The sequence below is a fragment of the Chlorocebus sabaeus genome, chromosome 13 (assembly GCF_047675955.1).
Source record: "Chlorocebus sabaeus isolate Y175 chromosome 13, mChlSab1.0.hap1, whole genome shotgun sequence".
In the NCBI taxonomy this organism is placed as follows: Eukaryota; Metazoa; Chordata; class Mammalia; order Primates; family Cercopithecidae; genus Chlorocebus; species Chlorocebus sabaeus.
This window is the reverse complement of record NC_132916.1, coordinates 31,343,307-31,371,014: the sequence shown is the minus strand read 5'-3', so window position 1 is coordinate 31,371,014 and position 27,708 is coordinate 31,343,307. Positions and strand designations below refer to the sequence as shown.

At 48.5% G+C, this 27,708-nt stretch overlaps 1 protein-coding gene across 2 annotated transcripts in view; it reads left to right on the top strand.

Annotated features, from left to right (window-relative positions):
• The first annotated feature begins 13,822 nt into the window (after nt 1-13,822).
• Nucleotides 13,823-27,708, top strand: part of BEND3 (BEN domain containing 3) — a 47,265-nt gene continuing 33,379 nt past the window's right edge. Inside the window, exon 1 of one of the 2 annotated variants that reach the window (XM_008007442.3) lies at nt 13,823-14,247. The gene's annotated coding sequence lies outside the window, so the exon portion shown is untranslated. Of the gene's footprint in view, nt 14,248-16,280; nt 17,454-27,708 lie in introns of those variants that run through there. The other variant, XM_073022382.1, reaches the window with a different exon arrangement.

Below are 27,708 nucleotides of genomic sequence, written 5' to 3'. Positions count from 1 at the left end.
GCTATGAATTTCACCACACATATGCCGCTGGTTTCTGCTGATTCTATTACTTTCTTCTAAAACATGATTTTCATTTTATTGGGGGAAAGGAACCCAAATCTTTTGTCATTTTTTTTTTTTTTTTTTTTTGAGACGGAGTCTTGCTCTGTCGCCCAGGCTGGAGTGCAGTGGCACCATCTCAGCTCACTGCAAGGTCCACCTCCTGGGTTCACACCATTCTCCTGCCTCAGCCTCCCGAGTAGCTGGGACTACAGGCACCCACCACCACGCCAGCTAATATTTTTGTATTTTTAATAGAGACAGGGTTTTACCGTGTTAGCCAGGATGGTCTCGAACTCCTGACCTTGTGATCCTCCCGCCTCAGCCTCCCAAAGTGCTGGGATTAGAGGCGTGAGACACCACGCCCGGCACTTCTGTCATTTCTAATGTAAAATATTCAGAGGGAAAAAGTAGGTACATGTGGGTTATTGGTTATTGAATTCCTCTGTCCACCTTCCCTCAAACTCACACACTCGGGCTGCACGGGGCAATTATTCCTGTTTGCTCCATGCTGATTATATAGGTCAGGGGGTAATAAGGTCATTTATTTGAAGGATTTTCATCTGGTGGATTTCTAATATTCTTGCCCTACTCCTGACCACCTAAATCAGTATCACACTGAGATCAGCATCTCTCTCCCACCACCGAAGAAAATGATGAAACAAAGGTAATTTGAACCTGAACTTTCTGCTCCCAAATTTATCATCTTCCCAGAGCATAGGGGTTGTGTTGCCTTGGTCCTTTAAATCAGTAATGACTCAGTAATAACTAGTATCATATGTTTATTATTAACTCGGCAGATAAACCTTCAAGGTGCTAAACTCCTTTTGATGTATTAAATTTATAACATTTTTTCAAAAACCTTATTATTCAATTTAGAAATTGCCCCTGGCAGAATCAATAAACAAGGTACTATGCTAGTAAGAGTGAACGTTCTAATATATTATTAAGACAGTGGTGACCTGGCGTGGTGGCTCATGCCTGTAATCCCAGCACTTCAGGAGACTTAGGCAGAAGGGTTACTTGAGCCCACGAGTTTGAGGCTACAGTGAGCTATATCACTCCAGTGTGGATGACAGAGACACTGACCCTTAAGAAATACAAAAAATAAAAAGGGAAGATGCTGTGTTAGATACATATATTTTACTGTAAAAATTGAATGTTTTTGATTATTTGGCTGAATTGGGATTTCCTTACTACAATATTTTCATAAATAATCTCAGATCAAATATGTTCAGTAAGTATGTGGAGCAGGATAATTTTTTTGGTTTTTTTTTTTTGAGATGGAGTTTTGCTCTTGTTGCTCAGGCTGGAGTGCCATGGCGTGATCTTGGCTCACTGCAACCTCCGCCTCCCGGGTTCAAGCAATTCTCCTTCTTCAGCCTCCCAACTAGCTGGGATTACAGGTGCCCGCCACCACACCTGGCTAATTTTTTTTTTTTTTTTTTTTTTTTACTAGAGATGGGGTTTCACTATGTTGGTCAGGCTGATTTTGAACTCCTGACCTCAAGTGATCCACCTGCCTCAGCCTCCCAAAGTGCTGGGATTACAGGCGTGAGCCACCGCGCCCAGCTCGAGGTATTAATCTATACTTTTGTTCTGGTATTTTCCCCTTTCCCTTTCCTGCCTCTGACCAGATACTTCCAATCTGTGTTTATTTTTTTAGTGAAGGGATGAGATGGGGCAGAAAGCTGAAATAAGCTCAAGCTTATTTTTCTCCCCCAAGCTTTTGTTTCTAAAAGCTTAAATCCCAGCAGGGAAAGTATTTGAGCCACAGGCAAAAGCAGAAGGTTTCTGGGTGGGGTGGTGGGCTGAGCAGGTGGCGGGCTTTCCAGAGACCTGCCTAGCAGGCAGGACTGTTTCTGGAGATGTGGCTGAGGGCCGCAGCCAGGTCCCAAGTCACAAATGAGTTACTTTAGGCTGGATCTGACCTGCAGCTAGGCTTTGGTTGGCCATGTGAATTTCAGTCATTCAGGATTTAAAAACTAGGCAATTTCACATAAAAATTCAGATTTTGTCTTCTCTTGAAGAATTGGTAAATTTGGCCATACTGGGTTCAGTCCATCATGGCATCAAATGGCTGCCTGCACTGGAGAAGGAGTGGGTGCTTCAGCTTGTCACAGTGTCCATCAGTCCCTGCTGTGTCCCTACGCTGAGGCCAAAGATTAGGTGCCATTCATGACACTGGCACTGCTGTTTTCTAGGCAATAGAGGAATGTCCCTCTTTACCCAAGATTTTTCCCATAAATGGGGAAACAAAAGAGAGACTAAAGATGGCTCACGTTGAAAGAAACACGGAGCTAGCGTATTTCTTTGTAAAGGTGAAGAGTGTTCTTACGTATTTAGGAGGCAAACTGCGTGGTTCACTTATGAGCTCTCCTTGCCTGCTCCCTGCAGGCATTTGCATCACATATCCCTGCTCTAGGCAGCCTTGCAAAGAGATGACCTTGTCCCTGGTTGGGCATGGCAGAGCTGCTGCCTGCAGGGCATGGTGAGCCAGTGATGGATGGCTCTGCAAGAACCCCAGTGGACAGATGCCCGGAGGGCAGAGGCCCCTGGAAGTCCCTGGGGTTGGGGAGGACTCCAAAAGGATAGGACTCAAAATAGCAAGTAAATTATAAAAATAGCTATTTCATACACACAGATCTATGAACCGAGACTTGCACACACTGCCTCTGCTTTCCACTGACCTGGTTGTTTAGCCCAGGGATCTAGGGCCACCAACGTGCACATGTGATGCAGGCTACTAGAACCTGTCCTAGAGAAGGACGGGACTCATCGTGCCTTTCCTTAAGGGGTAGGGTAGGGGGTGCGGAGAATGTGGCTTAGGGACCATCACATTTTAGACATGTTTCAGAATTATAGAGCGGTATTTGTGTCACTTTTCAGTTGGAGTGTGAATGTCAAGTGGTCCTCTACAGGTGTCTTCCAGAAAGCATGGAGGCTGCTCATGTGAACCTTTGTGCTTTTGCTGCTAAACTAGAAGCATAGTTTTGGGTTGGTTTTTGGTATTGTTTTGTATGAATAGAAAAAAATAATCAAAACTCTTTTAATATGTCTGGGCTAATTATTTCAACATTTCACTTGCCTCATTCATGACCAATATAAATAACAGCTACCCTTTATTGAACTAACCTTATGCCAGCCACTGTACCAGTACTAACCAGAAGTGCCTCGTATAAAACTACCCTGTAGGATGGGGTTGCCCCATGCTGTGAATAAGGAAATGGAAGCTAAAAGCTTAAGTAGTTTATCCTAAGGTCACCTACTTAGTACATGCTGGAGCCTGGATTCAAATCCGCATCTGTGTGACTTCATACCTCCTGCACTGCACAGCTAACAAGTGCAACGGCATTTGCCACCGCCTGCTGTCTGCAGGACAACAGAGCTAGAGGGAGGAAAAAATGAATGCAAATGGCCAAGTCCACAAGGAGCAGCAAAGTTACATTAGTCACATTCTTGTTTTCTTCTGAGACAGTCTCGCTCTGTTGCCCGGCCTGGAGTGCAGTGGCACAATCACAGCTCACTGCAGCATCAACCTCCCGGACTCAACTGATTCTCCTACCTCAGCCTCCTGAGTAGCTGGGACTACAGGCTCAGGCCACCACACCCAGCTAATTCCTGTATTTTTTGTAGAGACGATGTTTCGCCATGTTGTCCAGGTTGTAGTCACATTCTCTTTTTTTTTTTTTTTTGAGGCGTAGTCTCGCTCTGTCGCCCAGGCTGGAGTGCAGTGGCGTGGTCTGGGCTCACTGCAAGCTCCGCCTCCTGGGTACAAGCGAATCTCCTGCCTCAGCCTCCCGAGTAGCTGCGATTACACTCGCCCACCACTATGCCCGGCTAATTTTTTTTTTTTTTTTTTTCCCGAGACGGAGTCTCGCTCTGTCACCCAGGCTGGAGTGCAGTGGCACCATCTCAGCTCACTGCAAGCTCCGCCTCCCAGGTTCAAGCCATTCTCCTGCCTCAGCCTCCCGAGTAGCTGCGACTAGAGGCACCCGCCACCACGCCCGGCTAATTTTTTGTATTTAATTTTAGTAGAGACAGGGTTTCACCATGGTAGCCAGGATGGTCTTGATCTCCTGATCTCATGATCCGCACACCTCGGCCTCCCAAAGTGCTGGAATTACAGGTGGAAGCCACCGCACCCGGCCTAATTTTTGTATTTTTAGTAGAGACAGGGTTTCACCATGTTGTCCAGGCTGGTCTCGAACTCCTGACATCAGGTGATCTGCCCACCTCGGCTTCCCAAAGTGCTGGGATTACAGGCATCAGCCACTGTGCCCAGCTGGTAGTCACTTTCTTCAGGGGGAAAAAAAAGGAAGGCAGAGGCCGGGTGCAGTGGCTCATGCCTGTAACCAGCACTTTGGGAGGCCAAGGCGGGCAGATCATGAGGTCAGGAGTTTGAAACCAGTCTGGCCAGGCTGGTCGCGGTGGCTCATGCCTATAATCCCAGCACTTTGGGAGACGGTGGCGGGCGGATCACAAGGTCAGGAGATCAAGACCATCCTGGCTAACACGGTGAAACCCCGTTTCTACTAAAAATACAAAAAATTAGCCGGGCATGGTGGCAGGCGCCTGTAGTCCCAGCCACTCTGGGGGCTGAGGCAGGAGAGTGGCATGAACCCAGGAGGCAGAGCTTGCAGTGAGCTGAGATGGCGCCACTGCACTCCAGCCTGGGTGACAGAGCAGGACTCCATCTCAAAAAAACAAACAAACAAAAAAAACAACGAAACCAATCTGGCCAACATGATGAAACCCCCGTCTCTACTAAAAATACAAAAATTAGCCGGGCACGGTGGCACACACTTGTAGTCCCAGCTACTCAGGAGGTTGATGCGTCTCAAAAAAAAAAAAAAAAAAAAAAAAAAAAAAAACTAAACAAAAGGGAAGGCAGAATCCTGCAGTGCCTGGCACATATTAAGCCTTCAATAATTATGTGTTAAATGAAGGAATGAATTACAAACCATGTAATCTCTCTGGACATTTATTGTTGTCATCTGTGTAAAAATGGGGTGGACCTGTTCCACCTCTCTCAGGCCTGTCATCAAGGGCAAACAGGAAACCAAAATTTGAAAACACTATTTTTACGGACTAAATGATTGTGTCCTTCATATGTTCCCCCTATTCTCCAGTGTGATGGTATTTCGAGTTACAGCTTTGGGCGGTAATTAGGATTCGATGAGATTATAAGGATAGGGCTCTCGTGATGGGATTAAAGCCCTTCATAAGAAGAGATAACAGAGTAGCCTGCTCGTGCCCCCAGGGATGCTAGAGTGGGGAAGATCAGAGCAAGAAGGCTGCCATTTGCAAACCAGGAAAAACAGACCATGCTGGCACCCTGATCTTGGACTTTAGACTCCAGAACTATGAGAAAATAAATTTCTCTTGCTCAGTCCATCCAGTCTATGGTATTTTTTTATGGCAGCCCAAGAAGACCAAGGCAACTGTGGAAAGAGGAAGGCTAAAGATAACTTTATGGCTATGTGATATTCTTATTATTATTATTACTGCAGAGTGACTGTAGTGTGGGCCTGCCATGAATTAGCTGCCTGCCTTTGGATCATTCCCTTATAACAGTATGTGTGATGCAGGGACAATTCCAGAAGGCACCATTCATTTAGGGATGGTTTTGCTCTCAACCTTTAACCCTTTCGTTTTTTATCTATACAAAAAGGAAAGGGAATGGAACATTAGTGTCTTAACAACTCAGGTATTCTTTCAGCAAGTATTTGTTGAGAGTTGACTATGTCCCAGGCACAGTGCTAGGCACTTGGAGGTATAGTGATTAGACACGGTCCTGCCCTCCAGGAGTTTACATTCTAGCTAGGGAAATAGACAAAGAAAAAGGCAATTACAGCTGCTTGTGAGTAGGGTGTCTAGTAGTCTACTTGGGCTGTTATAAAATACAACTGGGTGGCTTAGACAATCGAATTTTTTCTTTCTGAGTCAGCTTCCTAGGTAATGTGAATTTTTCTCACAGTTCTGGAGGCTGGAAGTTCAAAGTGCTGACAGGTTTGGTCTCTCCTGAGGCCTCTCTCCTTGGCTTGCAGGTGGCCGCCTTCTCACTGTGTCCTCACGCGGCCTTTCCTCTGTGCACACGCACTCCTAGTCTCTAGTCTTGCTTCCTTTTTTTTTGAGACACAGTCTCACTCTGTTACCCAGGGTGGAGTGCAGTGGCATGATCTCCGCTCACTGCAACCTCTGCCTCCTGGGTTCAAGCGATTCTCGTGTATCTCAGCCTCCTGAGTAGCTGGGACTACAGGCATGCGCCACCACGCCCAGCGAATTTTTTTCTATTTTTAGTAGAGATGGGGTTTCACCATGTTGGCCAGGCTGGTCTCGAACTCCTGACCTCAGGTGATCACCTGCCTCCGCCTCCCAAAGTGCTGGGATTACAGGTATGAGCCACCTCGCCCGGCCTCTTTTTTTTTTTTTGTTTGAGATGAAGTCTCTCTGTCGCCCAAACTGGAGTGCAGTGGTGCGATCTTGGCTCACCGCAACCTCCTCCCAGATTCTCCTGCCTCAGCCTCCCAAGTAGTTGGGATTACAGGCACCCACCACCATGCCCAGCTAATTTTTGTATTTTTAGTAGAGATGGGGTTTTGCCTTGTTGTGAGGGCTGGTCTCAAATTCCTAACCTAAGTGATATGCCGGCTTCCTCAGCTGCCCGAAGTGGGATTACAGGCATGAGCTACCGCGCCCAGCCTCTTCCTCTTCTTATAAGGATGCCAGCCCTATCAGATTAAGGCCCCACCCTTAACTTCAATTAACCTCAGTTACCTGCTAAGGGCCTTATCTCCACATATTCTCATTCCAAAGTGTACTCAGGGTTAGGACTTCAACATACGAATTTGGAGGGGAACCAACTCAGTTCATAAAAGTCTCCACGGACAAAGCAAGCTGCCATGGGGGTGCAACACAGGGCCTCCATCCCAGGCTTGGGATGCATGTGGCCTCTTGAGGAAGGGACTTAAGCAGCCTAAGGACTAAAGGGTGAGGTTGAGGGCAGGGCCTGATAATTTAAATGAATACAATTCTGTGAAGCACAGACCTTGTAGATTTCAACCCTTGATGGTTTCTGATTTTTTTTTTTTTTTTTGCCTATTTGACCTTTGGTAGTAATAATTTAGAAGGTGGAACCCAAAAACAATTCTAAAGCCCAATAGCCTTGAGTAAGCCACCCTTTCTTTTTGCCCTAGTTTCCTTAGCGGTAGATCCAGGCAGTTGACACCTGCTATTTCTCAGGTCCTCATGTGCAATGATTAGAGGGAAATGCTTACATATATTCATAGCGACCTCTTAAAATACCATGTTGACAGTTCAGCAGCTTGAAAAAAAGAGGCTTTGGATTCTGTAACCAAATGCCATATTTACTTTGGGGTCATTTCTACCAGGATTTCTTCTTTTCCCTTTTTCTTTCTTTTTTTTTTTTTTTTTTTGAGATGGAGTCTTGTGCTGTCGCCCAGGCTGGAGCGCAGTGGCCGGATCTCAGCTCACTGCAAGCTCCACCTCCCAGGTTTGCGCCATTCTCCTGCCTCAGCCTCCCGAGTAGCTGGGACTACAGGCGCCCACCACCTCGCCTGGCTATTTTTTTGTATTTTTTAGTAGAGACGGGGTTTCACTGTGTTAGCCAGGATGGTCTCGATCTCCTGACCTCGTGATCTGCCCGTCTTGGCCTCCCAAAGTGCTGGGATTACAGGCTTGAGCCACCACGCCCGGCCTTTTCCCTTTTTTTTCAAACCATAAAAAGATGTAGAGAAAGGGAGGGATTGGCGACGTGTGTAAGTCTAGGCTCTCACACCAGCTAAGCATAACTTAGCTCCTCCAGGGTGACTTCTCTTTAGGCCATGGTAATGACTGTTTTTAGTCTGCGTGAGGGGAAAGGGCTGCGAAAGCATAGATACTCATTGTAGGGGAAACAATCAAACATCACACATATGTATAATGTGAAAAAGTCCCTCTCTTGTCTCTATCTGATATACCTCAGGGGTCACCTCTATTACCTCTGTATTTCCCAGAACATTTTTTTTTTTTCTTTTTGACACAGGGTCTCACTATGTTGCTCAGGCTGGTCTGGAACTCCTGAGCTCAAGTGATCCCCCTGCCTTGGCCTCCCAAAGTACTGGGATTACAGGCTTGAGCCACCATGCCCGGCCTCCCGGACCTTTTCTATTCACAACCCAGATACATATATGATTTTCTTCTTGACAAAAATGAGATTACACTATATATAAATCTGTTGGCCGGGCACGGTGGTTCACCTGTAATCCCAGCATGTTGGGAGGCCGAGGCGGGCAGATCACGAGGTCAAGAGATCGAGACCACTCTGGCCAAAATGGTAAAAACCCGTCTCTATTAAAAATACAAAAATTAGCTGGGCTTGGTAGCATGTGCCTGTAGTTCCAGCTACTTGGGAAGTTGAGGCAGGAGAATCGCTTGACTCTGGGAGGCAGAGGTTGCAGTGAGCCGAGATGGCGCCACTGCACTCCAGCCTGGTGACAGAGCGAGACTCTGTCTCAAAAAAAAAAAAAATCTGTCATTTTCTTCTTTTACTCAACATGTCATCAACATTCTTCCATATCCATAAAAAAGAGCACCTCCCTTTCCTCTTTCTAAAGTTTACAGGCCATGCATGATGGCTCACACCTGTAATCCCAGCACTGTGAGAGGCCAAGGCAAGGAGGATCACTTGAGCCCAGGATTTGAGACCAGCCTGGGCAATACAGCAAGACCCTGTCTCTACAAAAAGAAAAAAAAAAAAAATGAGTCCGGCATGGCGGTTTGGCCTTGTAGTCTCAGCTACTTGAGAGGGTGAGGTGGGAAGATGGCTTGAGCTCTGGAGTTTGAGGCTGCAGTGAGCCATGATCACACCACTGCACACTAGCCTGGGTGATAGAGTGAGACCCTGTATTTTTTTTAAAAAGCTTACATAGTATATCATGGAAGGTATTTTTAACTATTTTCCAAGTTCTCTCCGATTTCTTTGCTATCACAAATGATCCTGCAATGAACATACTTGCCTCTGTAGACTTTTTTTTTTTTTTTTTTTGAGATGGAGTTTCGCTCTTGCTGCCCAAGCTGGAGTTCAATGGCACGATCTTGGCTCACTGCAACCTCCGCCTCTCGGGTTCAAGCTATTCTCCTGCCTTAGCCTCCCGAGTAGCTGGGATTACAGGCATGTGCCACCATGCCTGGCTAATTTTGTATTTTCAGTAGAGATGGGGTTTCTCCATGTTGGTCAGGCTGGTCTCGAACTCCCGACCTCAGATGATCTGCCCGCCTCGGCCTCCCAAAGTGCTGGGAATACAGGTGTGAGCCACCGCGCCCGGCCTAAATAAGACTAATCTTAACATATATCCTATCATTTAGAGTCTTTGTTTTGTTTTTCTGAGATAAGGTCTTTCTCTGTCATCCAGGCTGGAGTGCAGGGGTTCTATCATGGCTCACTGCAGCCTCAAACTCCTGGGCTCAAGCAATCCTCCCTTCTCAGCCTTCCTGAGTAGCTAGGACTATAGGCATGTGCCACCACGCCTAATTTTTTTTTTTTTTTTTTTTTTGAGACGGAGTCTTGCTTTGGTCGCCCAGGCTGGAGTGTAGTAGTGCGATCTCGGCTCACTGCAACCTCTACCTCCCGGGTTCAAGAGAATCGCCTGCCTCAGCCTCCTAAGTAGCTGGGTTTACAGGCGCCTACCACCCCGCCTGCCTAATTTTTGTATTTTTAGTAGAGACAGGGTTTCACCGTGTTGGCCAGGCTGGTCTTGAACCCCTGACCTCAGGTGATCCACCTGTCTCGGCCTCCCAAAGTGCTGCGGTTACAGGTGTGAGCCACTGCGCCTGGCCATTTTTTGATTTTTTGTAGAGACAGGGTCGCATTATGTTGACCAGGCTGGTCTCAAACTCCTGTGCTCAAGTAGTCCTCTTGCCTGGGACTCCCAAAGTATTGGGTTTACAGGCTTGAGCCACCACACTCCACAGCATACAGTAATTTTTAAAACATCGGTCAATTGCAAGATCAGTATGTATCTCCTTTTTCTTCATTTTTAATGAGCTCTGATTGCCTGGGAAGCCAGCCAACACTTGCTCCCTGCTTCCTGCCTGTCCCTGCAGCTGTGTGATCAGTTGGGGAAGGCCTAAGTACAGGCCCTTGGGCACCCCTCTGGGTGCGGGGGCCCTAGTGGCTACAGTGCCTCCAGCCAGCAGCGTGGGCTCAGAATGAGCTACAGTTCAGATTGCCATTTGTTTTCTCAAGGGCTTGAAATTGAGAGTGGGACTGCAGCAGTTTTCACTCTCCCTCATGTTTCTTTTTGCAGAATCCTACTGTGCAAACCAGATATTCAACAAAAATCAGATCCTGATGGCTGTATTGTGTGTTTACAATCTCAAGCTGCTATAAATTATTAAATAGTTCTTCTACACATAAGGAAAATGTCCAGCACAAATTATCTGTAACTTTTCATTCGAAACCTCATTTTTTTCATGTTGGGTCATGGTGTGTCACTTACCTGCTCCAGATTCCAATAAAGATAGTTGTTGGCCGGGTGTGGCGACTCACGCCTATAATCCCAGCACTTTGGGAGGCTGAGGTGGTTGGATCACAAGGTCAGGAGATCGAGACCATCCTGGCCAACATGGTGAAATCCCGTCTGTACTAAAAATACAAAAATTAGCTGGGCATGGTGGCTCGTGCCTGTAATCCCAGCTACTCGGGAGGCTGAGGCAGGAGAATCGCTTGAACCAGGGAGTCGGAGGTTGCAGTGAGCCGAGATCACACCACTGCACTCCAGCCTGGGCGACAGAGCAAGACTCCGCCTCAAAAAAAAAAAAAAAAAAAAAAAAAAAAATTGTTTTTTTCAGCACACAGGGGTTAACCATTGAGGCATGTCTTTCTGTAGGTCCTATTTAATAAAGTTAGTACAACCTTTCATGGCCCTCTTTTTGTCACCCTCTTACTTTTCTGTTGTGAGTATTCACAGAATCTGGATCTGCCATCTACTCTTCTGTTTGAAGTTGAAGACTTGGCAAAATTATACATCCAGCAGGCAAGAAATAAAGTGGAAATGTCTCACAAGTAACAGTGAAATCTGTTGCGTTGTTTTAAGTCTTTATGAAAAAAAGTCCTACTAAATATTGTCTTGGCAACTATAAATATATTTTAGCAATCAAAAGCCTTTAGAGTAACAGTTAAGATATCTGAAACTTAATGTCTGTCTGTCTGCCACTCTTAATTATATATATTTACGTTTTATAGCCCAATCTTCATTAAACGCCATGCAATTTTCCATTTGAGTTTTTACATTTAGTGTCTCAGTGTTTTATATGGTCAAGTAGCCAATTTTCCCCCTGCTACATTTTTCTCAGGTACAATTGAAAATGAGTTGACTAGATCAATGGCAGCATCTCTAATTTGAAATCTTGAAAAATGCATTTTTTATTAAGCAATTTCAAATTGAGCAGACCTCTAAAAAGCAGGTTGTTATTTTTCAGGGTTTTTATACACATATCCGTATGAACCATGAACTGTTACTGCACTTTCAGAACTATTATGTCTTGAAGTTTCCAAAATTATATACAACTATTCCAATACACTTTTCACCTTTATGCATTATTTTCCTTCTCCATATAAAAAAGAAAACCACATAGAAAACCATTTGAAGGTAGGTGATTTCCTTTCTTGGATAGCAATGACTTCTATTTCTATTAATAACTTATTTGAAACAAGCCACTTACTTTGTTAAGTAGATAGATCCATTTATGCAAATATAAGATACATACTTTTACAATAATATTCAAGGTCAGTCTGAGTTTCCTGAAAGTTGTTTTGAAAAGTCAGCTGCATGAGTACAATTATTGCATTTGACAGAAATCTTTTGTTTCAAGCAATATGAACAGAGAAATGTTAATTTCTATTGTTTTATTATTTAATTTCTCCTTAAAAAGTTAAAAACCTGAGTCACTGTGAAAGATTGGTTAAATATATATCCCCTCACTACATACATTTCATCTAGTCCTCTTTCCAAAATTTAACAAGGTCGTTTTACATTCTTAAAGCACCACAGCAAAGTGGTTTAAATGCAAAATGTGCTTAAGTGCTACTTAACTATTCCTAACTCTTCTACTGGGAAATCCTAGAAAACAGAACTAATGAAATGCAACTTCTACTTTAAAAATTCTAATTATAACTGTCACATTAAATTGAAGGTGAGAATAAAACTGGTGTATCTGTTAACTAAGTCAAGCGATGTACTGTGCCGTACGTGTTATTTAATGTGCAAGTGTAAAAGTCAAGTTCCCTGCAGAAATCGAAGTGCCTCCCCTCAGTCTTCTGAGAATGTATAAATTAACCATTCTCCCCCAAGCGGTCCTCCTCCCTGCCTCCCTCCGCCCTATTTTAAATGTAGATAGGGCGACCTAAGTCTTTTGAATTTGAAGGGCTGCTATCTCGGCCCCATTCTTTTCATCATCCTGTTTTGAATGACACTGAGCACGTATAGATTCTTCTATAAAAGCACCCCCTGGATGCAGGGCTTGGTTTTTCAGACTGCTGGCTTAATTTTGCATAGCAATTAGTACTGACTTCTCTAAACCAGCAATCCAAGTACAGCTCGAGAATGTTCCACGTAGTTCCTCAAACTTAACCCTGTGCCTTTTGATTTCAAGCCCGAAGGGGAGGAACTTGCATAATTACTAAATTCCCAATTGGAGTGGTCAGGAGGAGGGTACGGTAATCCCAAACTATACGTTAATTCAAACCCTCGCCGCGACTGGGCAGCAAGGAGCCAACATATGCCTTCTTTAAAAAATCTATTCTACCTATTCACTGCCCGCGCAGGGCCGTGCCACATGGTCCTCCCTTGCAACCAGTCAGCTGTGAGCAGCAGATGGGATCATTTGCATTTTTCTTTTTATACTTTCTTTGATCGGCAAATTAAAGGATTTTTCTTAAATTTACATTCTCATTGTTTGCCTAAAATACAAACGTGGCTAAACTGTTGAATTGGGCTTCCCTGACTCTCACCCAGCACCTCCCCCTCCCCCCACCCAGCCACTGAGACTTGAGAAAATACCCGAGGGGTAGATTTCATATTTATCAACTGGGAATCTACAGTCCAAGAGTTAGGAGTAGACAGAATGAGCCTTTATTGAGTCGGTGACTCGTGTTTTTCTATTTTAGGCGCTCGGCGCAGACAGCCCGTGGGTTTGTGTTTGTGGGGTGTGTGTCTGTGAGCGCGGGCGCTTCCGAAGCTCTCGCTCCGCAGCCTCACCCCCCAGAACTTCGGGTTGCAAGTAGCAGGCAAGATTTTAGCTCCCAGGCTCACAACAGAGGGCGGCCACCGTGCAGGGGGAGTGGCCAGAGCCAGCTTTTCCCAGCGCCAGGGTCGCTCTCCCGCGTCCCGCCGGACTCCATGCCGCCCCGCGGGGCCGCAGAAGCCACCCAGGCCCTCGCACCCCAAGGTCTTTGTGCCGGTCGCGCCGCGGGAAGACCGGCTTTGGGGGCCTGGGCTGCGGCCCAAAAGCCAAAAATGCGGGAGAGGCGTGGGCGCGAGGCGGGAGAAGCCCCGCACAGTCGCCGTCCCGCAGGGGGCAAAAAAGTAGAAAAAGAGGCGTTTGGGGCCAAACTCTCGGGTCTGAGAAACCACGTTTCCGAGGACGGACTCGCGGTGGGAGGACACATGGGGTACAGGGGACATCGTGCGCGGCGCTCGCCCGCCGCGCCGTGGGTGCCCGGCCGCCGCCCCCGCCCCCGCCCCCGCCCCGGGCAGCCAGCGTGGGCCCACGTGGAGCGACTGCGCCCGCCGAGCGCGCCTGGCCGCCTGGGTCCCCGGAGTGCGCGCCCGAGCTCCCCGCCGCGGCCGTTCACGCCCGAGCGCCGCCGCCGCCGGTCCCGCGTGTGCCCCGCTGAGGGGGAGGGGCGGGCCGGGGGTGGGGGCGGAGGGGTTGTGGTTCCACTGCAGCGGGGGCTCCTGTGTCCTTGTGCGGAAATGACACACGGAGTCCCGTCACGTCACGCGAGAGCGCAGCGCACGGACACACACAAAGAGAGGGGAAAATACACGGCGCTTGCCCGCCCGCCGCCCCCAGCGCCTCCCCGGGCCGCCCCGGCCAGGCCCTCCGCGCGCGGCCCCCACTCCCCGGCCCCGCGCCCTCCCCCCACGTGGCGCCCAAACTCGGCGCGGGCCCGCCCGGCAAAGTACAGAACTCGCGTCCCAGGTAAGTGCGGGGCGGATCAAGCCGGCCGCGCGGCGGCGGCAGCGTTGGCGGCTCCGGGGCGAGCGGCCGGGAGAGTGGCTGCAACATCCATGCCGGGGTGGGGGCGGGAGCAGGGGAGGGGACGCGGAGGGGGGCTGCTCCGAGCGCGCCTGCCGGTAGTAGCGCCCACCCCCGCGCGGGCCGAGCCACCGGAGCGGGCGCCGGGCGCCCACGGGCTCGCCGCGCCCATTGTGCTGCGCGCCCCTTTGTGCCCGCTCGGAACGCGGCGACTCCATGGCGTTCCGGGGAGCACGCGCGCCGCGCGGGGACGGGGGGTTCGCGCGGTGGAACCGTCCGCGTTGCCGCCGCCGCCCGCCCCACTCGCGCCGCGCGCCGGCCCCGCACCCCCGCCGGGCGCCGCGATGGAGCCGCCGGGGCGGCCGGAAGGCTCTGCCGGGCTCGCGGCAGCTTGGCGCTGGCGCTCGGCGGGGCTGTGGCGGGGCACTGCTAGGCGTGTGGAAGGGGGTGTCGGAGCTGGAGCAGGGGGCGGGGACTGGAGGGAGATGCCGGGCGGCGAGCGGGAGGCCGGGGGAGCCGCCGCTCGGAGGAACGAAGCCTCCGGAGGCTGCAAATGGAGTGAGGCCGGCCCGCGGCGGCGGCGGCCGGGAGCGGAGAGGGATGGGCCCCGCCGCCAGGGGGCGCAGCGCTGCCTTCCCGGCCGTTCCACGGCGGTTCGCGGTTCCCGCTGCCCGGGAGCTGGAGGCGGGCCCGGGGCCTTGGGTGTGCACCCGGGCTGGCGCTAGGCCTGGCCGGCCGGCCGCAAAGCTAAAGCCCGGGGCGCTCGTGGCTCCTCGTGACCGCCCCTTTCCCTTTATGATAAACGTGGTTTCCCACGCATGCTTTGCCTTCGTCTTATCTGTGAGGTGTGCACCACCGATTTGGAGGCCCTTGTGTGCTTGTGTACCTACGTCTCCCTATGTAGATATTTTAAACAAGGTATTTTTACAGAGATAAAAGTTTTATTGATTGCTCAGGTGGTCTACCTGGAAGAATTCTGCGCGTAAAGGCTAACTCGACAAGAGTGCCGAGAGGAACAAGGTTACTCACTAGAGTTGGAAATGTGCAATTCATCTCCTTAAAGTAACTTTTGAATGGTTAAATGCAAATATTAAACATGCTACAGGGCACCGTGGCATAGTGCCAGAAAGCTACCGTTTCAGGAAACGGAGGTAAGGAAGTGAGTCTTTCAGGCTAGCCAGGTATATAAACGGCCGGGACGGAGGACGTGCTGTTGTTACCCGCTCCCCACTTCCACACTTGAAGTCCGTTTTTCTCTTTTTTTAAAACCATTCATCCTTAGATTTTGGCTTTATACTACAAGAGCCTGTCAAGCTTCCCTCGGTACTGGGACTTGGGCAAGATTTTTTTTATCTCCCTCACAGTTTCACATCCCCAGCCTCTAACCCAGTGTCTCATAACTTAGTAGGCGCTCAGTGCATATTTCCTAAATGAATGCAGAGAGCCTCTTGGATTCTAGAAGAAAGATGGAGCCAGAGCAGCCAGTTGCTGCTGGGTTAGCTGGTGTCTGTGTGGCCCTTGAAATCTGTCACAAAAATCTCCTGTCATGGAAAATGAGTTTTTATTTGTTTGTTTTTGAGACGGAGTCTCGCTCTGTCACCCGGGCTGGAGTGCAGTGGCTCTATCTTGGCTCACTGCAAGCTCCACCTCCAGGGTTCAAGCGATTTTCCTGCCTCAGCCTCCCGAGTAGCTGGGATTACAGACCATGTGTCACCGTGCCTTGCTAATTTTTATATTTGTAGTAGAGACGGAGCTTCACCATGTTGCCCAGGCTGGTTTCCCGACCTCAGGTGATCTGCCCGCCTGACCTCCCAAAGTGTTGGGATCACAGGCATCAGCCACCGTGCCCGGCGGGAACATGGTTTTTTTTTTTTTTTGAGACGAGTCTCGCCCTGTCGCCAGGCTGGAATGCAGTGGTGTGATCTTGGCTCACTGCAACCTCCACCTCCGAGGTTCAAGGGATTCTCCTGCCGCAGCCTCCCGAGTAGCTGGGACTACAGGCGTTTGCCACCATGCCTGGCTAATTTTTTGTATTTTTGGTAGAGACGGGGTTTCACCGTGTTAGCCAGGATAGTCTCGATTTCTTGACTTCATGATCTGCTCGCCTCGGCCTCCCAAAGTGTTGGGATTACAGGCGTGAGCCCCCTCACCAGCTTTTTTTTTTTTTTTTTTCCTTGAGACAGAGTTTCGCACCTGTTGCCCAGGCTGACGTGTAATGGCCCAATCCTGGCTCACCGCAACTTACGCCTCCTGGGTTCAAGTGATTCTCCTGCCTCAGCCTCCCAAGTAACTGGGATTACAGGCACGCACCACCACGCCGGGCTAGTTTTATAGTTTTAGTAGAGACGGGATTTCTCCTTGTTGGTCAGGCTGGTCTCGAACTCCCGATCTCAGGTCATTCGCCAGCCTCAGCCTTCCAAAGTGCTGGGATTACAGCCATGGGCCACCGCGCCCAGCCTGTTTTTAAAATTTTTGTTACCGGCGTTGCCATCTTCTTGCTGAAGAACTAATATAACAAAGTTTTATAGGATTCCACCCACCTTCCCCATGCCCAGCAAGTTAGGAACTGGCAGACGAGACAGTCAGCATCCCAACAATTTATTAAAAGGTGCCGTATTGACACATTTTCTTTACATCCTCTCCCTTTGGGTACTTTCTTGGCTCCTAAGCACCCCTGTGTGAGCAAAAGCATAGCAGAATGTCCAATAATTACAAAGAGAAAAATTGGAGTGAGTCCTGACACAGGTTTGATTAGGTGAAAATATATTAATGTCTCACCTGCTACTTTTTAGCACTGCCTAGAAAGCCCCTGGAAGCAATGAGAAACTAAACAGCATGTTTGTATGGATTGTACTGACACCATGATAAAAAGTTTAAATACCTCAAATTGTATAATGTAGAAACATTAAGTGTGAAGGTTTGCTAGTCAACCAGCAAAAATGATGTGGTGTTTGTAGATGGGAGGCTGGGATGTAGTGTTTTTTTCCTGGTGCTTAATTTTTTTTGTTTGTTTTGTTTGTTTTTGAGACAGAGTCTCACTCTGTTGCCCAGGCTGGAGTGCAGTGGCACAATCTTGGCTCACCACAACCTCCGTCTCCTGGGTTCAAGTGATTCTCCTGCCTCAGCCTCCCAAGTAACTGGGATTACAGGTGCGTGCCACCACGCCCGTCTAATTTGGGTGTTAAGTGATAGATTTTGGTTGCTAACCTAATTGCATTGTTCCCATCATTGGCTAAGGTAAGCTTGGGGAATTAATTGTAGAATTAATCTTTGGAATGGGAAACCTATTCTGTATCCTTCTAGTGGTGTTTATAGGGATGTGTACATGTGTTATCTTTCTCTTTTTTTTTTTTAATCTGAAATTGAGTCTCACTCTGTCACCCAGGCTAGAATGCAGTGGCACAACCTCGGCTCAGTGCATCCTCCGCCTCCTGGATTCAAGTGATTCTCCTGCTTCACCCTCCTGAGTAACTGGGATCACAGGCATGCACTACCATACCCAGCTAATTTTTGTATTTTTAGTAGAGATGGGGTTACACCATGTTTGCCAGGCTGGTCTCAAACTCCTGACCTTAGGTGATCTGCCCACCTCGGCCTCCCAAAGTGCTGAGATTACAGGCTTGGGCCAGCAAGCCTAGCCTACATGTGTTATCTTTCATAGAACGATATACTCCCAGAGAGTCAATTTTACTCTGGGAATTTTTGAGGCAGGTTCTCTCTCTTTCACCCAGTCTGGAGTGCAGTGGCATAGTCTCGACCCATTGTAACCACCGACTCCCAGGCTCAAGTGATCCTCCCACCTCAGCCTCTCAAGTAGCTAGGACTACAGGTATGCACCACCACACCTGGCTAATTTTTTATATGTTTAGTAGATATGGGGTTTCACCATGTTGGCCAGGCTGGTCTCGAACTGCTGAGCTCAAGTGATCTACATGTGTCGGCCTCCCGAAGTGCTGGGATTGCAGGTGTGAGCCACCGCCTGACTGGGATAAATTTTTAAAATGAAACTTAAATGGCTGGGTGCAGTGGCTCACACCTGTAATCCCAGCACTTTGGGAGGCCGAGACGGGTGGATCACCTGATGTCAGGAGTTCCAGACCAGCCTGGCCAACATGGTGAAACCCCGTCTCTACTAAAAATACAAAAATTAGCCAGGTGTGGTGGTGGGTAATCCTACCTACTTGGGAGGCTGAAGCAGGAAAATCGCTTGAACCCGGGAGGAGGAGGCTGCAGTGAGCCAACATTGTGCCATACTGCACTCCAGCCTGGGTGACAGAGCAAGACTCTGTCTCAAAAAGAAAAGAAAAAGAAATAAAGTCACACCCACAAAAATGTGCTAAAAACGGATTTTTTTGGTGCTTTGTATCACCTTGCTCTGACAGTCTCTTTCCTTCTCCAGATTTGATAATGCTCTTCTCCCGCTTCTGATGCATCAGTATTTCTTGCAACATCATTGTTTCTTTTTTTTTTTTTTTTTTTTTTGAGACGGAGACTCGCTCTGTCGCCCAGGCTGGAGTGCAGTGGCCGGATCTCAGCTCACTGCAAGCTCTGCCTCCCGGGTTTACGCCATTCTCCTGCCTCAGCCTCCCGAGTAGCTGGGACTACAGGCGCCCGCCTAGTTTTTTGTATTTTTTTAGTAGAGACGAGGTTTCATTGTGTTAGCCAGGATGGTCTCGATCTCCTGACCTCGTGATCTGCCCGTCTTGGCCTCCCAAAGTGCTGGGATTACAGGCTTGAGCCACCGCGCCCGGCCGACATCGTTTCAACCCAGAGCTCTTGTGGTTTCTGGGATTAGGTGCCACAAGTTCCCCACACATGCCAAACTAAGAGCTCTCCATGCCAGTGTCAGCCTTCAGAGTGTTAATTTTTTTAACACTCTGTTTTTAAGAGTTTTAAGAGTGGCAGTGAATGTTTTAAGAGTGGCAGTGAATGCTTGGCATGTTAGTCTGTAAATTTCATATGAAAACCACTTCTACAAACTGTTGTTTTAGAGCTGAAGTTTTCTCAGCAGGTCACCTGATACCATGCTCTCCCTCCATTTTTTTGTAAGACAGGGTCTGGCTGTGTTGACCAGGCTGATCCTGAACTCCTAGGCTCAAGCAATGCTTCCGCCTGAGACTCTTGAATAGCTGGGACTATGGGTGCACACCACTGTGCCCAGCTTCCTTTTTTTTTTGAGTCAGGGTCTCACTCTGTCACCCAGGATGGAGTGCAGTGGCACGATCACAGCTCACTGCAGCTTCAACCTCCTGGGCTCAAATGATCCTTCCACGTCAGTCTCCCAGGTGGCTGGAACTACAGGCCTGTGCCACCACATCCGGCTAATTTTTTTGAGACGGAGTTTTGCCCTTGTTGCCCAGGCGGTAGTGCAATGGCATGATCCCAGCTCACTGCAACCACCACCTCCCGGGTTCAAGCAATTCTCCTGCCTCAGCCTCCCTAGTAGCTGGGATTTCAGGTGTCCACCACTACACCTGGCTAATTTTTGTATTTTTAGTAGAGACAGGGTTTCACCATGTTGTCCAGGCTGGTCTCGAACTCCTGACCACAAGTGATCTGCCCTCGTCGGCCTCCCGAAGTGCTGGGGCTATAGACGTGAGCCACCGTGCCAGCAATTTTTTGTATTTTTTTATAGAGATGGGATTCACCATATTGCCCAGGCTGGTCTCAAACTCCTAGAGTCAAGTGTTCCACCTGCCTTTGGCTGAGATTACGGGTGTGAGCTGCTATGCCTGCCCCACCTCGATTTTTTTTTTTTTTTTTTTTTTTGAGACAGTCTTGCTCTGTCGCCTAGGCTGGAGTGCAGTGGCACTATCTCAGCTCGCTGGACCCTCCACCTCCCAGGTTCGAGGATTCTCCTGCCTCAGCCTCCTAAATAGCTGAGATTACAGGCCCGCACCACCATACCCAGCTAATTTTTGTATTTTTAGTAGAGACAGGGTTTTGTCGTGTTGGCCAGGCTGATCTCTCAACCTTAGCCTCCCAAAGTGATGGGATTACAGGCATGAGCCACTACACCCAAATCCCCACCTCTCCCCCCACAATTTTTAATCCAAGTTGAAACCTGTATTTAAAGTCAGCCCTCTTGGCTGGGTGTGGTGGCTCATACCTGTAATCCCAGCACTTTGGGAGGCTGAGGTGGTTGGATCTCTTGAGGCCAGGAGTTCGAGACCAGCCTGGCCAACATGGCTGAAACCCCATCTCTACTGAAAAATACAAAAATTAACCAGGTGTGGTGGCATATGCCTGTATTCCCAGCTACTCGGGAGGCTGAGACAGGAGAATTGCTTGAACCCAGGATGCAGAGTTGCAGAGAGCCGAAGTCGCGCCGCTGCACTCCAGCCTGGGCAACAGAGATTCCGTCTCAATCAGCCCTCTCAATTTTTTTTTCTACCTGTGACCACCTCTCCTCTTGTCTGATTTTCAGTTATCTCTGACTAGTGAAACATAGTTGCATCAGTGTCAGGGCATCACTTGCTCAATTGAATAAGTTATTTGCTGGCCTTTTCTTGTATGTCCCGGGCTGTTGGTTTGAGCGTGGAGCTGACAAAGGGAAGGACTGAGGCTTGCTTAGGATTGGGGGTGCAGTAAACCCTAATTAGCTTGTGTGATCACAAGATAAAACACTTGAAAAAATGGGAGGTGCAGCGGAAACTCAGCTTATACCTCCTAGGAAAATTAGTCACTGTTGTGCAGTCGGTCACATGGTTGGATGCTGGAATGTGCAGTCCTTCCTTCCACCTTGAGCCTCAGCTTTTGCATACCAGGTTAATAAGCAGAGTCTCCTGTGAGCCATGTGAGAAGGTAGCCCTCCATGAGGTTGGGGAGAACGTAAGTGGAACTTCTTAGCTGGGGAAGATGGCACATTTACTCAAGACTCAGAAGACGCGAGTGACCAGATTAAGATGCCAAATCACAGGCGCGCAGGCAGGGTTGTGCGGCTGTGCTTGGCTGCATGCTGGAAGATGAGGTTGTGCTCTGACTGAATAAGGAAGGCAGCTACAATTACAGCTTTAGAAAAACTCAGGGGAAAATTGCCCTGGTTTTATGAGGACTGGTATTTTTCAAACTGCATTTGCAGATGTGCCTAAAAATAAAAACAAATTGTGAACATGTCCTGCAAGTCCCTTGGGCAGGATGCCACTGCCAAGGGGGCTGGGTCCTGAGAGCCTTGAGGCTCCCAGCCGGTCCTGTGAACCCAGAGACCCACGGCACTAGAGTAGATGGCATGGGAACATTCTTCCTGTCCTCAGGGAGAGCGTTTTATTTGGTTTCATCCCCCTCCCTCCAGTTTCTGTTTCATTGGAAAGAAAAGTTACTAAACCTTTTTAATCTTTTAAGCCATTTTATTTAATTTGCAGTTCTTAAAAATTCACTATTAAAATATACTTTAGGCTGAGTGGGGTGGCTCACACCTGTAATCCCAGAACTTTGGGAGGCCGAGGCGGGTGGATCACTTGAGGCCAGGAGTTCAAGGCCAGCCTGGCCAACATGGTAAAACCCCGTCTCTAGTGAAAATAGAGGAATTAATCAGGCATGGTGGCGCATGCCTGTAATCCCAGCTACTTGGGAGGCTGAGGCAGGAGAATCGCTTGAACCCAGGAGGGAAAGCTTGCAGTGAGCCGAGATCATGCCACTGCACTCCAGCCTGGGTAGCAGAATGAGACTTTGTCTCGAAAAAATAAAAAAATAAAATGCACTTTAAACATCTTTTTCTTAAAAAAAAAAAAAAAAAAAAGAAGCAGCAGCTTTATAATAGGTAACATTCAGTGCTATGTGTCGGACACTTTCTCCTTTGTAATTTTCACAAAAACTTGATGAGGTGAGGTAGATGTGTCCAGCTCCTATTACAGGAGCTGGAGCACAGGAGTTCAAGGCTACAGTGAGCTCTGATCATACTACTGCACTCTGCCTGGGTAACAGAGCAAGACCCCCATCTCTGGGGGGAAAAAAAAAATGAAAAACCTGGATTAAAAGCCAGGGTTTCATGCAGTTCCATCTGACTCCAAAGTTTAGTGGACAATTCCTTTTTTAGGGGGGTCACCTGCACTAGTTCCCGCCTTGGTCACAGGCTGGCCCATCTGGCTAGGTGACTTGCTCATGCACCTGCACCCTGCTCACAGTTAGCAGGAAGAGGGAAAGAAAGCCGGGAGATTATGGCCCATTCCTCAGTCCCAGCTTCTTTGGAAGGCTGAAATGAAGCTCTCACGCCGGGAAGACCCTTCCTGCTCCTTGGTCTTGGCAGCATCCCTCGGCCGGCCGGCACAAATGCACCGCGCCCCCACCCCCCACCCCGTTCCCTATCTGCACAAGAATCAGTGCTCGTGGGGACTGTGTGCGTTGACATACGTAACATTTAGAATGCGGAGCCTGTGCCACATGAATACTAACTACTGTCGCCATCTTCTAGGTTTAATTTTTAGAAGTCAGTGTCACCTGTAGCAGAGAGTTTCCTTGAAATCAAATCAGACATATGGCAATTGGGAAAAGACTGAAGTAAGGTTTAGGTCTTGGTTAAATTTTTAAGATCCTTGAGTTTGTTTTGTTAATGACTGAGCATATTCTCTCCACTTTACCTTCTGTGTGTGGTAGGGGCCACACAGCCACCATCCCCATTGTCTCAGATTCCAATCACATTCCTGTTCTGGGGCCCACATTCTCTAGGGAATCTTCTGGTAGTGAGAGTTTGCTTCAGTTTACACCTGGAAACAGCTCTTAGGGGCAAGGGGTATTTGCCCCTGAGTGACATGAGGTCAGGGCTGCTGGGGCCAGGTCTTCCCGGACTGGCACCCCAGCCCAGTGGCGAGGACATCTCTGATCTAGCAGGGTAAAATCCGGAGCCTGCTGGCTGGAATTTGAACCTCCAGGTTGCAGGAAGCCCAAGTACTTCCCATTTCTGGGCCTGCTGCTTGTCCTGTGTGACTCCCTGGCCCGCAGGCCTCTGGCAGCTCTGATTAGGCTTACACTGCTGTCACAAAAGACCAGGTCTGTCTGCTCTCTCCACAGCAACCGACTGTTCAAAGAACTTGATAGAAAGGTACCCCGGGCTACTCCCAGCTGCCTGTGGGTGCACTAGAGAATGTCCTTTTGGAAATCTGTGGGCTTGGCAGGGAAAAGGCCAGTGATCCTGATCAACTGCCCCCTGCCTAGATGACCATGTCATCTCCCATTCCAGTTTTTTTTTTTTTTTTTTTCTTTTTTGAGACGGAGTCTTTCTCTGCGGTCCAGATTGGAGTGCAGTGGCGCGATCTTGGCTCACTGCAACCTCCGCCTCCCAGGTTCAAGCGATTCTCCTGCCTCAGCCTCCTAAGTAGCTGGGACTACAGGTGGGTGCCTCCATGCCCAGCTAATTTTTGTATTTTTAGTAGAATGGGGTTTCACTATGTTGGCCAGGCTGGTCTCTATCTCTTGACCTCATGATCCGCCTGGCTCGGCCTCCCAAAGTGCTGGGATTACAGGTGTGAGCCACTGCGCCCAGCTGACAGGGGACTATTTAACCAAATATCCTTTTGTGCTTGCTGATTTTTGTTCTGTGTGGATGTACAGTTGGCCCCGCCACATCTACAGGTTCATCCAACTGCAGGTAGAAAATATTCCAGAAGCTGGAGCTAGACACAGTGGCTCACGCCTCTAATCCCAGCACTTTGGGAAGTCGAGGTGAGTTAATTGCTTGAGCCCCAGAGTCTGAGAGCAGCTTGGGCAACATAGGGAGGCCTGTCTCTACAAAATAAAAAATTAGCCGTGTGTGGTGGCACATGCCTGTGGTCCCAGCTACTTGGGAGGCTGAGGTGGGAGGATGGCTTGAGCCCAGGAGGTTAAGGCTATAGTAAGCCACGATCATACCACTGCACTCCAGCCTAGGTGACAGAACCCATCTTAAAAAAAAAAAAATCCAAAAGAAAAACCAGTAAAAAATTACACCAAGAAAATCTATACACTATAGCCACTCTTTACATACCACTTACACTGTATTATTATAAGTAATCTGGAGATGATTTAAAGTATACAGGAGGATGTATATAAGTTACATGCAAATATTACGCTATTTTTTTTTTTTTTTATCAAGGACTTGAATATCTGCGGATTTGGGTGTCATTGGGAGTCTTGGAACCAACCCCCTGAGGATACTAAGGCATGACTATATTACCTGATAAAAAATGGGGAAAAGCCACATAATGTATCTTTCCTCTTACAATGAACTCTAAAAAGGTGAAGTGTCCTGTAATGTGTAACTCTTTCCAGCTTTTCCATCTCTTTGTGATGTGGTTCTTCCTAAGCAGCAGTGAATGGTTCTCACTTCTCTGCCTTTTCCTTGCCTTTCTTCACAGCCTTTCTTCCCTCCGCAGTGTCCCTTCCAGTCAAGGCAGGTGCATGCTGGTAGTCAGGATTCAGATTCATCTGGATTGCAGCAAATGAAGCATGGAAGTAGCCCTAAGCCCTGCAAGTTACTGGATTTATGTAGCCAATTTAAACAACTTATCCATTATAATTTGATATTTGAGTGGCTAAAGCATCTTGTTATTTCTGAACATTTGGGATTATCCTCCTTTTTGTACTTTTTGTAAACTGAAGACTTTTCTGATGACCTTCTAATCTTTCCTCACCCATGTGCCCTGAATGGAAGATTGAACAGTGCCTATCTCTCTCTGTGCAGGACAGAGAGTAGTAGGCATTTAAATAAAATTATATATATATTCCTGTGAGCTCTGCAACATTTAAAACCTTTTCGTACCAATGACAGTCATTTTGCCTGGGGCTTCCTAGGCTATTTGTTTAAGAAAAACACAGAAGCATTTTCACTTATTAAATTAACCACCAGAGATTGGTCTTGTTTGGGAGTTGCTCTCGCACGTCTTGAAACCTGTGGCATTTTAACTCCAGGCGGCTGCAAGCTGCATGGGTCTCATGGACACACGTCTCCTTCTTTTGTTTAAACTTTCCCTTGGCTTGGTCAGGGCTTCTCTCTTTTTCCTTTTTCTTCTTTCTTTTTCGTTTTTTTCTGTTTTTTTCTTTTCTTTCTTTCTTTCTTTCTTTTTTTTTTGAGACAGAGTCTTACTCTGTTGCCCAGGCTGGAGTGCAGTGGCGCGATCTCGGCTCACTGCAAGCTCCGCCTCCTGGGTTCACGCCATTCTCCTGCCTCAGCCTCCTGAGTAGCTGGGACTACAGGCGCCGCCACCACGCCCGGCTAATTTTTTTTTTTTTTTTTTTTTTTTAAAGTAGAGACGGGTTTCACTGTGTTAGCCAGGATGTTCTGGATCTCCTGACCTCGTGATCCACCTGCCTTGGCTTCCCAAAGTGCTGGGATTACAGATGTGAGCCACTGCACCCGGCCTTCTCTTTTTCCTTTCTGTTTTTCTTTTTCTTTCTTTCTTTTTTTTTTTTTTTTTTGGGACGGAGTTTCGCTCTTATTGCCCAGGCCTCCCGGGTTCAAGCGATTCTCCTGCCTCAGCCTCCTGAGTGGCTGGGATTACAGGCACGCGCCACCACACCCAGCTAATTTTGTGTTTTTAGGAGAGATGTGGTTTATCCGTGTTGGTCAGGCTGGTCTTCAATTCCCATCCTCAGGTGATCCACCTGCCTTGGCCTCCCACAGTGCTGGGATTACAGGTGTGAGACACCGTGCCTGGCCTCTTTTTATTTTTATTTTTTCCTAGACTTAGCTCAGCTGTCTGAGGGACGTAGAACAGACATCCCTTGGGGAGAAAGTTGATTTTGGGGAATGTGCAGATGTGTTGACTGTCCCGTAATTTGAGGTTTGTGGTGGGAGGCATGAGAGCGTTTTGAAAGTGAGAGAATGTCAGAATGAGAAGTTCTCCAGAGTCCAGGAGGCAAAGGGAATGCTCACAGCAGCCTTTAGGAGGCAGGTGCTGCGGTAGTTGGGTAGTTGTGGCAGCGCCTACATAGCCTGTAGTCAGGCAGGCGAGAGGAATGTCTGTGGCATGCTAGGCATCTGGGTGCTGGGTGTCCACCCAGGAGGAGCAGAGCTTGTGACCCTCATCTGGGCAGGTGACCAGGAAATGGAGGTAGCAATGTGCTCCCCATCCCCTTTCTGCCCAGCTGTGACGTTGTTGATGTGCTGTCCCTGCGTCAGCTGGGGATGAAGGGAGTGGCTACGTGTCCCTCTTGTAGAAGCTTTTCTGTAATGTGGGATGGAGTCTGTTCTACCCTCGGAGCAGACTGGCTTTCCAGAGTGCTAAGGGAGACAGAAGGAGACTTGGTTTCCTGGTGCTGTTGGATAGAGGGACTCAAGTCTGGAAACAGGCCCATGGTTCATCAGAAGAAGCTTAACAAAAGAGTGAAGACTCTATTATTTCCTCCCTGGCTGGCTGAGGGAAGGCACAGAAAGACTGGATTTGAATCCAGGTTCTGCCACTCAGCAATGTGACACTGGAGGAGTTACCTGTCCTGGGTTTCTCTATGTGTTGAAATTGGAACTAAAATAGCTCCAGGTGAGGCACAGGCACACATGCAGTGGCCAGCCCAGTGCCTGGCATGAAGTTGGTGGGCTGCAGATGTTACAGGGGATGCTCACCTCACTCCCACGGTGCAAGCCAGGGGCAGGTGCGAGGTTTCCAGGCCTTGCAAATGGGAAATTCCCCAGCTTCTTAATAAAGGAGGCTGATTTGCTAGCCTGGAGGGAAGGAGCCCACCATGCTGTGTTCTGGGCTACTTCTGGGCTAACCTAGCATCTGTCACTGGTCTATAAATGGACACGGAAGTGTTTTCCAAAGCACAGGCACTCGGTGTCTTGAATGCCCAGGCAGCCGCACCAGCACCCCTTCCTCCCACCTCAGCTGTGTGAGCCCTCTGGGGTCTCTGCCCACTGCAGGTGGCTGAGATTCTGCTCTCCCTTCATCACTTTCTAGGGGCTCAGAATTCAGAGGCCAAATTACCTGCTGTAGGATCACATGGTGGTGGTTCAGAAAATAGCCTCCTTCCAACCCCACTGGAAACAAGGAAAAATAAAAAAACAGAAAGTAGGCTTTCTGCTCACCACGCCGCATTCCCAGCAGGCTCCATGCGGCAGCCTGGACTCCCGCCCTGCACCGCTCCCTGTGTGATGGGCCTGCCAGAGACACATGGTTGGGCGAATATAATGGCAGATAAATATACCGCCCTTCTCACCACCCGTGGCCCTGTCTGCTGCGTTCTTTCATCGAAGCCTGTTTTGTTTTGTTCTAGTATTTGCCCAACCTTTTAATGCTTTCCACTTACCACAATCTTTGACTCTTTGCAATTTTTCTTTCACCGTGACCCTTTTCCTTCCCAGATAAACCAACCGCCGTCCCCTCCCTCTCTGCCTTGCCAAATGTAATTTGTTTTATACAGTATGCCCATCTCTGACAGCCATCGTTTCTCCCCATCTGTTCTGCATCTCAGAACTCCCCTTGATTGGCAGGAATG